The 15,553-nt window shown below is 54.9% G+C and overlaps 1 protein-coding gene across 2 annotated transcripts in view; it reads right to left on the reverse strand.

The window, feature by feature from the left end:
- LOC147094863 (uncharacterized) overlaps positions 1–15,553 on the reverse strand; it is a 202,585-nt gene that overhangs the window by 103,592 nt on the left and 83,440 nt on the right. The window lies entirely within an intron of this gene.

Raw genomic sequence — 15,553 nt, forward strand, 5'->3', positions numbered from 1 at the left:
ATACCCCTGTATCAAACCCCAAACTAATCTCACTGCCCCGCTCTCTCCCCATAGCCCTGTATCAATCCCCAAACTAATCCCACTGCCCCGCTCTCTCCCCATAGCCCTGTATCAATCCACAAACTAATCTCACTGCCGCGCTCTCTCCCCATAGTCCTATATCAATCCCCAAACTAATCCCACCGCCCCGCTCTCTCCCAATAGCCCTGTTTCTATCCCCAAACTAATCCCACTGCCCTGCTCTCTCCCCAAAGCCCTGGAGCAATCTCCAACTAATCCCACTGCCCCGCTATCTCCCCATAGCCCTGTACCAATCCCAAACGAATCCCACGGCCCCGCTCTCTCCCCATAGCCCTGTATCAATCCCAAACTAATCCCACTGCCCCGCTCACTCCCCATAGCCCTGTATCAATCCCCAAACTAATCCCATGGCCCCGCTCTCTCCCCTTAGCCCTGTATCAATCCCAAACTAATCCCACTGCCCTGCTCTTTCCCCATAGCCCTGTATCAAACCCCAAACTAACCTCACTGCCCCGCTCTCTCCCCATCGCACTATATCAATCCCCAAACTAATCCCATGGCCCGGCTCTCTCCCCATAGCCCTGTATCAATCCCAAACTAATCCCACTGCCCTGCTCTCTCCCCATAGCCCTGTATCAAACCCCAAACTAATCCCACTGCCCTGCTCTCTCCCCATAGCCCTGTATCAAACCCCAAACTAATCTCACTGCCCCGCTCTCTCCCCATAGCACTATATCAATCCCCAAACTAATCCCATGGCCCGGCTCTCTCCCCATAGCCCTGTATCAATCCCAAAATAATCCCACTGCCCCGCTCTCTCCCCATAGCCCTGTATCAATCCCCAAAATGATCCCACTGCCCCGCTCTCTCCCCATAGCCCTGTATCAACCCCAAACTAATCCCACTGCCCCGCTCTCCCCCATAGCCCTGGATCAATCCCCAAACTAATCCCACTGCCCCGCTCTCTCCCGATAGCCCTGTATCAATCCCCAAACTGATCCTACTGCCCCGCACTCTACCCACAGCCCTGTATCAATCCCCAAACTAACTCCACTACCCCGCTCTCTCCCCATAGCCCTGTATCAATCCCCAAATTAATCCCACTGCCCCGCTCTCTCCCCATAGCCCTGTATCAATCCCCAAACTAATCCCACTGCCCCGCTCTCTCCCCATAGCCCTGTATCAATCCCCAAACTAATCCCACTGCCCCGCTCCCTCCCCGTAGCACTGTATCAATCCCCAACTAATCCTACAGCCCCGCTCTCTCCCCATAGCCCTGTATCAACCCCCAAACTAATCACACTGTTCCGCTCTATCCCCATAGCCCTGTATCAATCTCCAACTAACCACACTGCCCCGCTCGCTCCCCATAGCCCTGTATCAATCCCAGACTAATCCCACTGCCCTGCTCTCTCCCCATAGCCCTGTATCCATCCCCAAACTAATCCCACTGCCCCGCTCTCTCCCCATAGCCCTGTATCAATCCCCAAACTAATCCCACTGCCCCGCTCTCTCCCCATAGCCCTGTATCAATCCCCAAACTAATGTCACTGCCCCGCTCTCTCCCCATAGCCCTGTATCAAACCCCAAACTAATCTCACTGCCCCGCTCTCTCCCCATAGCCCTGTATCAATCCCCAAACGAATCCCACTGCCCCGCTCTCTCCCCATAGCCCTGTATCAATCCACAAACTAATCTCACTGCCCCGCTCTTCCCCATAGTCCTATATCAATCCCCAAACTAATCCCACTTCCCCGCTCTCTCCCCATAGCCCTGTATCTATCCCCAAACTAATCCCACTGCCCTGCTCTCTCCCCAAAGCCCTGGAGCAATCTCCAACTAATCCCACTGCCCCGCTATCTCCCCATAGCCCTGTACCAATCCCAAACTAATCCCACGGCCCCGCTCTCTCCCCATAGCCCTGTATCAATCCCAAACTAATCCCACTGCCCCGCTCACTCCCCATAGTCCTGTATCCATCCCCAAACTAATCCCACTGCCCCGCTCTCTCCCCATAGCCCTGTATCAATCCCCAAACTAATCCCACTGCCCCGCTCTCTCCCCATAGCCCTGTATCAATCCCCAAACTAATGTCACAGCCCCGCTCTCTCCCCATACCCCTGTATCAAACCCCAAACTAATCTCACTGCCCCGCTCTCTCCCCATAGCCCTGTATCAATCCCCAAACTAATCCCACTGCCCCGCTCTCTCCCCATAGCCCTGTATCAATCCACAAACTAATCTCACTGCCGCGCTCTCTCCCCATAGTCCTTTATCAATCCCCAAACTAATCCCACCGCCCCGCTCTCTCCCCATAGCCCTGGAGCAATCTCCAACTAATCCCACCGCCCCGCTATCTCCCCATAGCCCTGTACCAATCCCAAACGAATCCCACGGCCCCGCTCTCTCCCCATAGCTCTGTATCAATCCCAAACTAATCCCACTGCCCCGCTCACTCCCCATAGCCCTGTATCAATCCCCAAACTAATCCCATGGCCCCGCTCTCTCCCCATAGCCCTGTATCAATCCCAAACTAATCCCACTGCCCTGCTCTTTCCCCATAGCCCTGTATCAAACCCCAAAATGATCCCACTGCCCCGCTCTCTCCCCATAGCCCTGTATCAACCCCAAACTAATCCCACTGCCCCGCTCCCCCCATAGCCCTGGATCAATCCCCAAACTAATCCCACTGCCCCGCTCTCTCCCGATAGCCCTGTATCAATCCCCAAACTGATCCTACTGCCCCGCTCTCTACCCACAGCCCTGTATCAATCCCCAAACTAATCCCACAGCCCCGCTCTCTCCCCATAGCCCTGTATCAAACCCAAACTAATCCCACTGCCCCGCTCTCTCCCCATAGCCCTGTATCAATCTCCAAACTAATCACAGTGCCCCGCTCTCTCCCCATAGCCCAATATCAATTCCCAAACTAATCCCACTGACGCGCTCTCTCCCCATAGCCCTGTATCAATCCCAAACTAATCACACTGCCCCGCTCTCTCCCCATAGCCCTGAATCAATCCCAAACTTATCCCACTGCCCGCTCTCTCCCCATAGCCCTGTATCAATCCCCAAACTAATCCCACTGCCCCGCTCTCTCCCCATAGCCCTGTATCAATCCCCAAACTAATCCCACTGCCCCGCTCTCTCCCCATAGCCCTGTATCAATCCCAAACTAATCCCACTGCCCTGCTCTCTCCCCATAGCCCTGTATCAAACCCCAAACTAATCCCACTGCCCTGCTCTCTCCCCATAGCCCTGTATCAAACCCCAAACTAATCTCACTGCCCCGCTCTCTCCCCATAGCCCTGTATCAAACCCCAAACTAATCCCACTGCACCACTCTCTCCCCATAGCCCTGTATCAATCCCCAAACTAATCCCATGGCCCGGCTCTCTCCCCATAGCCCTGTATCAATCCCAAACTAATCCCACTGCCCCGCTCTCTCCCCATAGCCCTGGATCAATCCCCAAACTAATTCCACAGCCCCTCTCTCTCCCGATAGCCCTGTATCAATCCCCAAACTGATCCTACTGCCCCGCACTCTACCCACAGCCCTGTATCAATCCCCAAACTAACTCCACTACCCCGCTCTCTCCCCATAGCCCTGTATCAATCCCCAAACTAATCCCACTGCCCCGCTCTCTCCCCATAGCCCTGTATCAATCCCCAAACTAATCCCACTGCCCCGCTCTCTCCCCATAGCCCTGTATCAATCCCCAAACTAGTCCCACTGCCCCGCTCCCTCCCCGTAGCACTGTATCAATCCCCAACTAATCCTACAGCCCCGCTCTCTCCCCATAGCCCTGTATCAACCCCCAAACTAATCACACTGTTCCGCTCTATCCCCATAGCCCTGTATCAATCTCCAACTAACCACACTGCCCCGCTCTCTCCCCATAGCCCTGTATCAATCCCAAACTAATCCCACTGCCCTGCTCTCTCCCCATAGCCCTGTATCCATCCCCAAACTAATCCCACTGCCCCGCTCTCTCCCCATAGCCCTGTATCAATCCCCAAACTAATCCCACTGCCCCGCTCTCTCCCCATAGCCCTGTATCAATCCCCAAACTAATGTCACTGCCCCGCTCTCTCCCCATAGCCCTGTATCAAACCCCAAACTAATCTCACTGCCCCGCTCTCTCCCCATAGCCCTGTATCAATCCCCAAACGAATCCCACTGCCCCGCTCTCTCCCCATAGCCCTGTATCAATCCACAAACTAATCTCACTGCCCCGCTCTCTCCCCATAGTCCTATATCAATCCCCAAACTAATCCCACTGCCCCGCTCTCTCCCCATAACGCTGTATCTATCCCCAAACTAATCCCAGTGCCCTGCTCTCTCCCCAAAGCCCTGGAGCAATCTCCAACTAATCCCACTGCCCCGCTATCTCCCCATAGCCCTGTACCAATCCCAAACTAATCCCACGGCCCCGCTCTCTCCCCATAGCCCTGTATCAATCCCAAACTAATCCCACTGCCCCGCTCACTCCCCATAGTCCTGTATCCATCCCCAAACTAATCCCACTGCCCCGCTCTCTCCCCATAGCCCTGTATCAATCCCCAAACTAATCCCGCTGCCCCGCTCTCTCCCCATAGCCCTGTATCAATCCCCAAACTAATGTCACAGCCCCGCTCTCTCCCCATACCCCTGTATCAAACCCCAAACTAATCTCACTGCCCCGCTCTCTCCCCATAGCCGTGTATCAATCCCCAAACTAATCCCACTGCCCCGCTCTCTCCCCATAGCCCTGTATCAATCCACAAACTAATCTCACTGCCGCGCTCTCTCCCCATAGTCCTATATCAATTCCCAAACTAATCCCACCGCCCCGCTCTCTCCCAATAGCCCTGTTTCTATCCCCAAACTAATCCCACTGCCCTGCTCTCTCCCCAAAGCCCTGGAGCAATCTCCAACTAATCCCACTGCCCCGCTATCTCCCCATAGCCCTGTACCAATCCCAAACGAATCCCACGGCCCCGCTCTCTCCCCATAGCCCTGTATCAATCCCAAACTAATCCCACTGCCCCGCTCACTCCCCATAGCCCTGTATCAATCCCCAAACTAATCCCATGGCCCCGCTCTCTCCCCATAGCCCTGTATCAATCCCAAACTAATCCCACTGCCCTGCTCTTTCCCCATAGCCCTGTATCAAACCCCAAACTAACCTCTCTGCCCCGCTCTCTCCCCATCGCACTATATCAATCCCCAAACTAATCCCATGGCCCGGCTCTCTCCCCATAGCCCTGTATCAATCCCAAACTAATCCCACTGCCCCGCTCTGTCACCATAGCCCTGTATCAATCCCCAAAATGATCCCACTGCCCCGCTCTCTCCCCATAGCCCTGTATCAACCCCAAACTAATCCCACTGCCCCGCTCCCCCCATAGCCCTGGATCAATCCCCAAACTAATCCCACTGCCCCGCTCTCTCCCGATAGCCCTGTATCAATCCCCAAACTGATCCTACTGCCCCGCTCTCTACCCACAGCCCTGTATCAATCCCCAAACTAATTCCACTACCCCGCTCTCTCCCCTTAGCCCTGTATCAATCCCCAAACTAATCCCACTGCCCCGCTCTCTCCCCATAGCCCTGTATCAATCCCCAAACTAATCCCACTGCCCCGCTCTCTCCCCATAGCCCTGTATCAATCCCCAAACTAATCCCACTGCCCCGCCCCCTCCCGGTAGCGCTGTATCAATCCCCAACTAATCCTACAGCCCCGCTCTCTCCCCATAGCCCTGTATCAACCCCCAAACTAATCACACTGTCCCGCTCTATCCCCATAGCCCTGTATCAATCTCCAACTAATCACACTGCCCCACTCTCTCCCCATAGCCCTGTATCAATCCCAAACTAATCCCACTGCCCTGCTCTCTCGCCATAGCCCTGTATCCATCCCCAAACTAATCCCACTGCCCCGCTCTCTCCCCATAGCCCTGTATCAAAACCCAAACTAATCCCACTGCCCCGCTCTCTCCCCATAGCCCTGTATCAATCCCCAAACTAATGTCACTGCCCCGCTCTCTCCCCATAGCCCTGTAACAAACCCCAAACTAATCTCACTGCCCCGCTCTCTCCCCATAGCCCTGTATCAATCCCCAAACGAATCCCACTGCCCCGTTCACTCCCCATAGCCCTGTATCAATCCACAAACTAATCTCACTGCCCCGCTCTCTCCCCATAGCCCTGTATCTATCCCCAAACTAATCCCACTGCCCTGCTCTCTCCCCAAAGCCCTGGAGCAATCTCCAACTAATCCCACTGCCCCGCTATCTCCCCATAGCCCTGTACCAATCCCAAACTAATCCCACGGCCCCGCTCTCTCCCCATAGCCCTGTGTCAATCCCAAACTAATCCCACTGCCCTGCTCACTCCCCATAGCCCTGTATCAATCCCCAAACTAATCCCATGGCCCCGCTCTCTCGCCATAGCCCTGTATCAATCCCCAAACTAATCCCACTGCCCAGCTCTCTCGCCATAGCCCTGTATCAATCCCCAAACTAATCCCACTGCCCCGCTCTCTCGCCATAGCCCTGTATCAATCCCCAAAATAATCCCACTACCCCGCTCTCTCCCCATAGCCCTGTATCAAACCCAAACTAATCCCACTGCCCCGCTCTCTCCCCATAGACCTGTATCAATCCCCAAACTAATCCCACTGCCCCGCTCTCTCCCCATAGCCCCGTATCAATCCCCAAACTAATCCCACTGCCCCGCTCTCTCCCCATAGCCCTGTATCAATCCCCAAACTAATCCCACTGCCCCGCTCTCTCCCCATAGCCCTGTATCAATCCCAAACTAATCCCACTGCCCTGCTCTCTCCCCATAGCCCTGTATCAAACCCCAAACTAATCTCATTGCCCCGCTCTCTCCCCATAGCACTATATCAAACCCCAAACTAATCCCATGGCCCGGCTCTCTCCCCATAGCCCTGTATCAATCCCAAACTAATCCCACTGCCCCGCTCTCTCCCCATAGCCCTTTATCAATCCCCAAAACGATCCCACTGCCCCGCTCTCTCCCCATAGCCCTGTATCAATCCCCAAACTAATCCCACTGCCCCGCTCTCTCCCCGTAGCCCTGTATCAATCCCCAAACTGATCCCACTGCCCCGCTCTTTCTCGCCATAGCCCTGTATCAATCCCCAACTAATCCCATTGCCCCGCTCTCTCCCCATAGCCCTGTATCAATCCACAAACCAATCCCGCTGCCCCGCTCTCTCCCCATAGCCCTGTATCAACCCCAAACTAATCCCACTGCCCCGCTCTCCCCCATAGCCCTGGATCAATCCCCAAACTAATCCCACTGCCCCGCTCTCTCCCGATAGCCCTGTATCAATCCCCAAACTGATCCCACTGCCCCGCTCTCTACCCACAGCCCTGTATCAATCCCCAAACTAATTCCACTACCCCGCTCTCTCCCCATAGCCCTGTATCAATCCCCAAACTAATCCCACTGCCCCGCTCTCTCCCCATAGCCCTGTATCAATCCCCAAACTAATCACACTGTCCCGCTCTATCCCCATAGCCCTTTATCAATCCCCAAACTAATCCCACAGGACTGCTCTCTCCTCATAGACCTGTATCAATCCCCAAACTAATCACACTGCCCCATTCTCTCCCCATAGCCCTGTATCAAACCCAAACTAATCCCACTGCCCTGCTCTCTCCCCATAGCCTTTGTATCAATCCCCAAACTAATCCCACTGCCTTGCTCTCCCCCCATAGCCCTGTATCATTCCCCAAATTAATCCCACTGCCCCGCTCTCTCCCCATAGCCCTGTATCATTCCCCAAACTAATCTCACTGCCCCGCTCTCTCCCCATAGCCCTGTGTCATTCCCCAAACTAATCTCACTGCCCCGCTCTCTCCCCATAGCCCTGTATCAATCCCCAAACTAATCCCACTGACCCGCTCTCTCCCCATAGCCCTGTATCATTCCCCATCTAATCCCACTGACCCGCTCTCTCCCCATAGCCCTGTATCAATCCCCAATCTATTCCCACTGACCCGCTCTCTCCCCATAGCCCTGTAACATTCCCCAACTAATCCCACTGCCCCGCTCTCTCCCCATAGTCCTGTATCAATCCCCAAACTAATCCCACTGCCCCGCTCACTCCCCATAGTCCTGTATCCATCCCCAAACTAATCCCACTGCCCCGCTCTCTCCCCATAGCCCTGTATCAATCCCCAAACTAATCCCACTGCCCCGCTCTCTCCCCATAGCCCTGTATCAATCCCCAAACTAATGTCACAGCCCCGCTCTCTCCCCATACCCCTGTATCAAACCCCAAACTAATCTCACTGCCCCGCTCTCTCCCCATAGCCCTGTATCAATCCCCAAACTAATCCCACTGCCCCGCTCTCTCCCCATAGCCCTGTATCAATCCACAAACTAATCTCACTGCCGCGCTCTCTCCCCATAGTCCTTTATCAATCCCCAAACTAATCCCACCGCCCCGCTCTCTCCCCATAGCCCTGGAGCAATCTCCAACTAATCCCACCGCCCCGCTATCTCCCCATAGCCCTGTACCAATCCCAAACGAATCCCACGGCCCCGCTCTCTCCCCATAGCTCTGTATCAATCCCAAACTAATCCCACTGCCCCGCTCACTCCCCATAGCCCTGTATCAATCCCCAAACTAATCCCATGGCCCCGCTCTCTCCCCATAGCCCTGTATCAATCCCAAACTAATCCCACTGCCCTGCTCTTTCCCCATAGCCCTGTATCAAACCCCAAAATGATCCCACTGCCCCGCTCTCTCCCCATAGCCCTGTATCAACCCCAAACTAATCCCACTGCCCCGGTCCCCCCATAGCCCTGGATCAATCCCCAAACTAATCCCACTGCCCCGCTCTCTCCCGATAGCCCTGTATCAATCCCCAAACTGATCCTACTGCCCCGCTCTCTACCCACAGCCCTGTATCAATCCCCAAACTAATCCCACAGCCCCGCTCTCTCCCCATAGCCCTGTATCAAACCCAAACTAATCCCACTGCCCTGCTCTCTCCCCATAGCCCTGTATCAATCTCCAAACTAATCACAGTGCCCCGCTCTCTCCCCATAGCCCAATATCAATTCCCAAACTAATCCCACTGACGCGCTCTCTCCCCATAGCCCTGTATCAATCCCAAACTAATCACACTGCCCCGCTCTCTCCCCATAGCCCTGAATCAATCCCAAACTTATCCCACTGCCCGCTCTCTCCCCATAGCCCTGTATCAATCCCCAAACTAATCCCACTGCCCCGCTCTCTCCCCATAGCCCTGTATCAATCCCCAAACTAATCCCACTGCCCCGCTCTCTCCCCATAGCCCTGTATCAATCCCAAACTAATCCCACTGCCCTGCTCTCTCCCCATAGCCCTGTATCAAACCCCAAACTAATCCCACTGCCCTGCTCTCTCCCCATAGCCCTGTATCAAACCCCAAACTAATCTCACTGCCCCGCTCTCTCCCCATAGCCCTGTATCAAACCCCAAACTAATCCCACTGCACCACTCTCTCCCCATAGCCGTGTATCAATCCCCAAACTAATCCCATGGCCCGGCTCTCTCCCCATAGCCCTGTATCAATCCCAAACTAATCCCACTGCCCCGCTCTCTCCCCATAGCCCTGGATCAATCCCCAAACTAATTCCACAGCCCCTCTCTCTCCCGATAGCCCTGTATCAATCCCCAAACTGATCCTACTGCCCCGCACTCTACCCACAGCCCTGTATCAATCCCCAAACTAACTCCACTACCCCGCTCTCTCCCCATAGCCCTGTATCAATCCCCAAACTAATCCCACTGCCCCGCTCTCTCCCCATAGCCCTGTATCAATCCCCAAACTAATCCCACTGCCCCGCTCTCTCCCCATAGCCCTGTATCAATCCCCAAACTAGTCCCACTGCCCCGCTCCCTCCCCGTAGCACTGTATCAATCCCCAACTAATCCTACAGCCCCGCTCTCTCCCCATAGCCCTGTATCAACCCCCAAACTAATCACACTGTTCCGCTCTATCCCCATAGCCCTGTATCAATCTCCAACTAACCACACTGCCCCGCTCTCTCCCCATAGCCCTGTATCAATCCCAAACTAATCCCACTGCCCTGCTCTCTCCCCATAGCCCTGTATCCATCCCCAAACTAATCCCACTGCCCCGCTCTCTCCCCATAGCCCTGTATCAATCCCCAAACTAATCCCACTGCCCCGCTCTCTCCCCATAGCCCTGTATCAATCCCCAAACTAATGTCACTGCCCCGCTCTCTCCCCATAGCCCTGTATCAAACCCCAAACTAATCTCACTGCCCCGCTCTCTCCCCATAGCCCTGTATCAATCCCCAAACGAATCCCACTGCCCCGCTCTCTCCCCATAGCCCTGTATCAATCCACAAACTAATCTCACTGCCCCGCTCTCTCCCCATAGTCCTATATCAATCCCCAAACTAATCCCACTGCCCCGCTCTCTCCCCATAACGCTGTATCTATCCCCAAACTAATCCCAGTGCCCTGCTCTCTCCCCAAAGCCCTGGAGCAATCTCCAACTAATCCCACTGCCCCGCTATCTCCCCATAGCCCTGTACCAATCCCAAACTAATCCCACGGCCCCGCTCTCTCCCCATAGCCCTGTATCAATCCCAAACTAATCCCACTGCCCCGCTCACTCCCCATAGTCCTGTATCCATCCCCAAACTAATCCCACTGCCCCGCTCTCTCCCCATAGCCCTGTATCAATCCCCAAACTAATCCCGCTGCCCCGCTCTCTCCCCATAGCCCTGTATCAATCCCCAAACTAATGTCACAGCCCCGCTCTCTCCCCATACCCCTGTATCAAACCCCAAACTAATCTCACTGCCCCGCTCTCTCCCCATAGCCGTGTATCAATCCCCAAACTAATCCCACTGCCCCGCTCTCTCCCCATAGCCCTGTATCAATCCACAAACTAATCTCACTGCCGCGCTCTCTCCCCATAGTCCTATATCAATTCCCAAACTAATCCCACCGCCCCGCTCTCTCCCAATAGCCCTGTTTCTATCCCCAAACTAATCCCACTGCCCTGCTCTCTCCCCAAAGCCCTGGAGCAATCTCCAACTAATCCCACTGCCCCGCTATCTCCCCATAGCCCTGTACCAATCCCAAACGAATCCCACGGCCCCGCTCTCTCCCCATAGCCCTGTATCAATCCCAAACTAATCCCACTGCCCCGCTCACTCCCCATAGCCCTGTATCAATCCCCAAACTAATCCCATGGCCCCGCTCTCTCCCCATAGCCCTGTATCAATCCCAAACTAATCCCACTGCCCTGCTCTTTCCCCATAGCCCTGTATCAAACCCCAAACTAACCTCTCTGCCCCGCTCTCTCCCCATCGCACTATATCAATCCCCAAACTAATCCCATGGCCCGGCTCTCTCCCCATAGCCCTGTATCAATCCCAAACTAATCCCACTGCCCCGCTCTGTCACCATAGCCCTGTATCAATCCCCAAAATGATCCCACTGCCCCGCTCTCTCCCCATAGCCCTGTATCAACCCCAAACTAATCCCACTGCCCCGCTCCCCCCATAGCCCTGGATCAATCCCCAAACTAATCCCACTGCCCCGCTCTCTCCCGATAGCCCTGTATCAATCCCCAAACTGATCCTACTGCCCCGCTCTCTACCCACAGCCCTGTATCAATCCCCAAACTAATTCCACTACCCCGCTCTCTCCCCTTAGCCCTGTATCAATCCCCAAACTAATCCCACTGCCCCGCTCTCTCCCCATAGCCCTGTATCAATCCCCAAACTAATCCCACTGCCCCGCTCTCTCCCCATAGCCCTGTATCAATCCCCAAACTAATCCCACTGCCCCGCCCCCTCCCGGTAGCGCTGTATCAATCCCCAACTAATCCTACAGCCCCGCTCTCTCCCCATAGCCCTGTATCAACCCCCAAACTAATCACACTGTCCCGCTCTATCCCCATAGCCCTGTATCAATCTCCAACTAATCACACTGCCCCACTCTCTCCCCATAGCCCTGTATCAATCCCAAACTAATCCCACTGCCCTGCTCTCTCGCCATAGCCCTGTATCCATCCCCAAACTAATCCCACTGCCCCGCTCTCTCCCCATAGCCCTGTATCAAAACCCAAACTAATCCCACTGCCCCGCTCTCTCCCCATAGCCCTGTATCAATCCCCAAACTAATGTCACTGCCCCGCTCTCTCCCCATAGCCCTGTAACAAACCCCAAACTAATCTCACTGCCCCGCTCTCTCCCCATAGCCCTGTATCAATCCCCAAACGAATCCCACTGCCCCGTTCACTCCCCATAGCCCTGTATCAATCCACAAACTAATCTCACTGCCCCGCTCTCTCCCCATAGCCCTGTATCTATCCCCAAACTAATCCCACTGCCCTGCTCTCTCCCCAAAGCCCTGGAGCAATCTCCAACTAATCCCACTGCCCCGCTATCTCCCCATAGCCCTGTACCAATCCCAAACTAATCCCACGGCCCCGCTCTCTCCCCATAGCCCTGTGTCAATCCCAAACTAATCCCACTGCCCTGCTCACTCCCCATAGCCCTGTATCAATCCCCAAACTAATCCCATGGCCCCGCTCTCTCGCCATAGCCCTGTATCAATCCCCAAACTAATCCCACTGCCCAGCTCTCTCGCCATAGCCCTGTATCAATCCCCAAACTAATCCCACTGCCCCGCTCTCTCGCCATAGCCCTGTATCAATCCCCAAAATAATCCCACTACCCCGCTCTCTCCCCATAGCCCTGTATCAAACCCAAACTAATCCCACTGCCCCGCTCTCTCCCCATAGACCTGTATCAATCCCCAAACTAATCCCACTGCCCCGCTCTCTCCCCATAGCCCCGTATCAATCCCCAAACTAATCCCACTGCCCCGCTCTCTCCCCATAGCCCTGTATCAATCCCCAAACTAATCCCACTGCCCCGCTCTCTCCCCATAGCCCTGTATCAATCCCAAACTAATCCCACTGCCCTGCTCTCTCCCCATAGCCCTGTATCAAACCCCAAACTAATCTCATTGCCCCGCTCTCTCCCCATAGCACTATATCAAACCCCAAACTAATCCCATGGCCCGGCTCTCTCCCCATAGCCCTGTATCAATCCCAAACTAATCCCACTGCCCCGCTCTCTCCCCATAGCCCTTTATCAATCCCCAAAACGATCCCACTGCCCCGCTCTCTCCCCATAGCCCTGTATCAATCCCCAAACTAATCCCACTGCCCCGCTCTCTCCCCGTAGCCCTGTATCAATCCCCAAACTGATCCCACTGCCCCGCTCTTTCTCGCCATAGCCCTGTATCAATCCCCAACTAATCCCATTGCCCCGCTCTCTCCCCATAGCCCTGTATCAATCCACAAACCAATCCCGCTGCCCCGCTCTCTCCCCATAGCCCTGTATCAACCCCAAACTAATCCCACTGCCCCGCTCTCCCCCATAGCCCTGGATCAATCCCCAAACTAATCCCACTGCCCCGCTCTCTCCCGATAGCCCTGTATCAATCCCCAAACTGATCCCACTGCCCCGCTCTCTACCCACAGCCCTGTATCAATCCCCAAACTAATTCCACTACCCCGCTCTCTCCCCATAGCCCTGTATCAATCCCCAAACTAATCCCACTGCCCCGCTCTCTCCCCATAGCCCTGTATCAATCCCCAAACTAATCACACTGTCCCGCTCTATCCCCATAGCCCTTTATCAATCCCCAAACTAATCCCACAGGACTGCTCTCTCCTCATAGACCTGTATCAATCCCCAAACTAATCACACTGCCCCATTCTCTCCCCATAGCCCTGTATCAAACCCAAACTAATCCCACTGCCCTGCTCTCTCCCCATAGCCTTTGTATCAATCCCCAAACTAATCCCACTGCCTTGCTCTCCCCCCATAGCCCTGTATCATTCCCCAAATTAATCCCACTGCCCCGCTCTCTCCCCATAGCCCTGTATCATTCCCCAAACTAATCTCACTGCCCCGCTCTCTCCCCATAGCCCTGTGTCATTCCCCAAACTAATCTCACTGCCCCGCTCTCTCCCCATAGCCCTGTATCAATCCCCAAACTAATCCCACTGACCCGCTCTCTCCCCATAGCCCTGTATCATTCCCCATCTAATCCCACTGACCCGCTCTCTCCCCATAGCCCTGTATCAATCCCCAATCTATTCCCACTGACCCGCTCTCTCCCCATAGCCCTGTAACATTCCCCAACTAATCCCACTGCCCCGCTCTCTCCCCATAGTCCTGTATCAATCCCCAAACTAATCCCACTGCCCCGCTCTCTCCCCATTACCCTGTATCAATCCCCAAACTAATCCCACTGCCCCGCTCTCTCCCCATAGCCCTGTATCAATCCCAAACTAATCCCACTGCCTCGCTCTCTCCCCAATACAGTGTATCAATCCCCAAACTAATCCCACTGCCCCGCTCTCTCCCCATAGCCCTGTGTCAATCCCCAAACTAATCACACTGACCTGCTCTCTCCCCATAGCCCTGTATCGATCCCCAAACTGATCCCACTGCCCCGCTCTCTCCCCATAGCCCTGTATCAATCCCCAAACTAATCCCACTGCCCCGCTGTCTCCCCATAGCCCTGTATCAATCCCAAACTAATCCCACTGCCCCGCTCTCTCCCCATTACCGTGGATCAGTCCCCAAACTGATCCCATGCCCCGCTCTCTGCCCATAGCCCTGTATCAATCCCCAAACTAATCACACTGACTTGCTCTCTCCCCATAGCCCTGTATCGATCCCCAAACTGATCCCACTGCCCCGCTCTCTCGCCATAGCCCTGTATCAATCCCAAACTAATCCCACTGCCTTGCTCTCTCCCCAATACCGTGTATCAATCCCCAAACTAATCCCACTGCCCCGCTCTCTCCCCATAGCCCTGTATCAATCCCCAAACTAATCACACTGACCTGCTCTCTCCCCATAGCCCTGTATCGATCCCCAAACTGATCCCACTGCCCCGCTCTCTCCCCATAGCCCTGTATCAATCCCCAAACTAATCCCACTGCCCCGCTCTCTCCCCATAGCCCTGTATCAATCCCAACTAATCCCACTGCCCCGCTCTCTCCCCATTACCGTGGATCAGTCCCCAAACTGATCCCATGCCCCGCTCTCTCCCCATAGCCCTGTATCAATCCCCAAACTAATCACACTGACCTGCTCTCTCCCCATAGCCCTGTATTGATCCCCAAACTGATCCCACTGCCCCGCTCTCTCCCCATAGCCCTGTATCAATCCCCAAACTAATCCCACTGCCCCGCTCTCTCCCCATAGCCCTGTATCAATCCCAAACTAATCCCACTGCCCCGCTCTCTCCCCATTACCGTGTATCATTCCCCAAACTGGTCCCATGCCCCGCTCTCTCCCCATAGCCCTTTATCAATCCCAAAATTAATCCCACTGCCCCGCTCCCTCCCCAGAGCCCTGTATCAATCCCCAAACTGATCCCATGCCCTGCTCTCTCCCCATAGCCCTGTATCAACCCCAATCTCATCCGACTTCCCCGTTCTCTCCCCATAGCCC

Source organism: Somniosus microcephalus, unplaced genomic scaffold, assembly GCF_052327205.1.
Source record: "Somniosus microcephalus isolate GS21.2 unplaced genomic scaffold, FLI_Smic_1.0 unresolved_chr1, whole genome shotgun sequence".
NCBI lineage: Eukaryota > Metazoa > Chordata > Chondrichthyes > Squaliformes > Somniosidae > Somniosus > Somniosus microcephalus.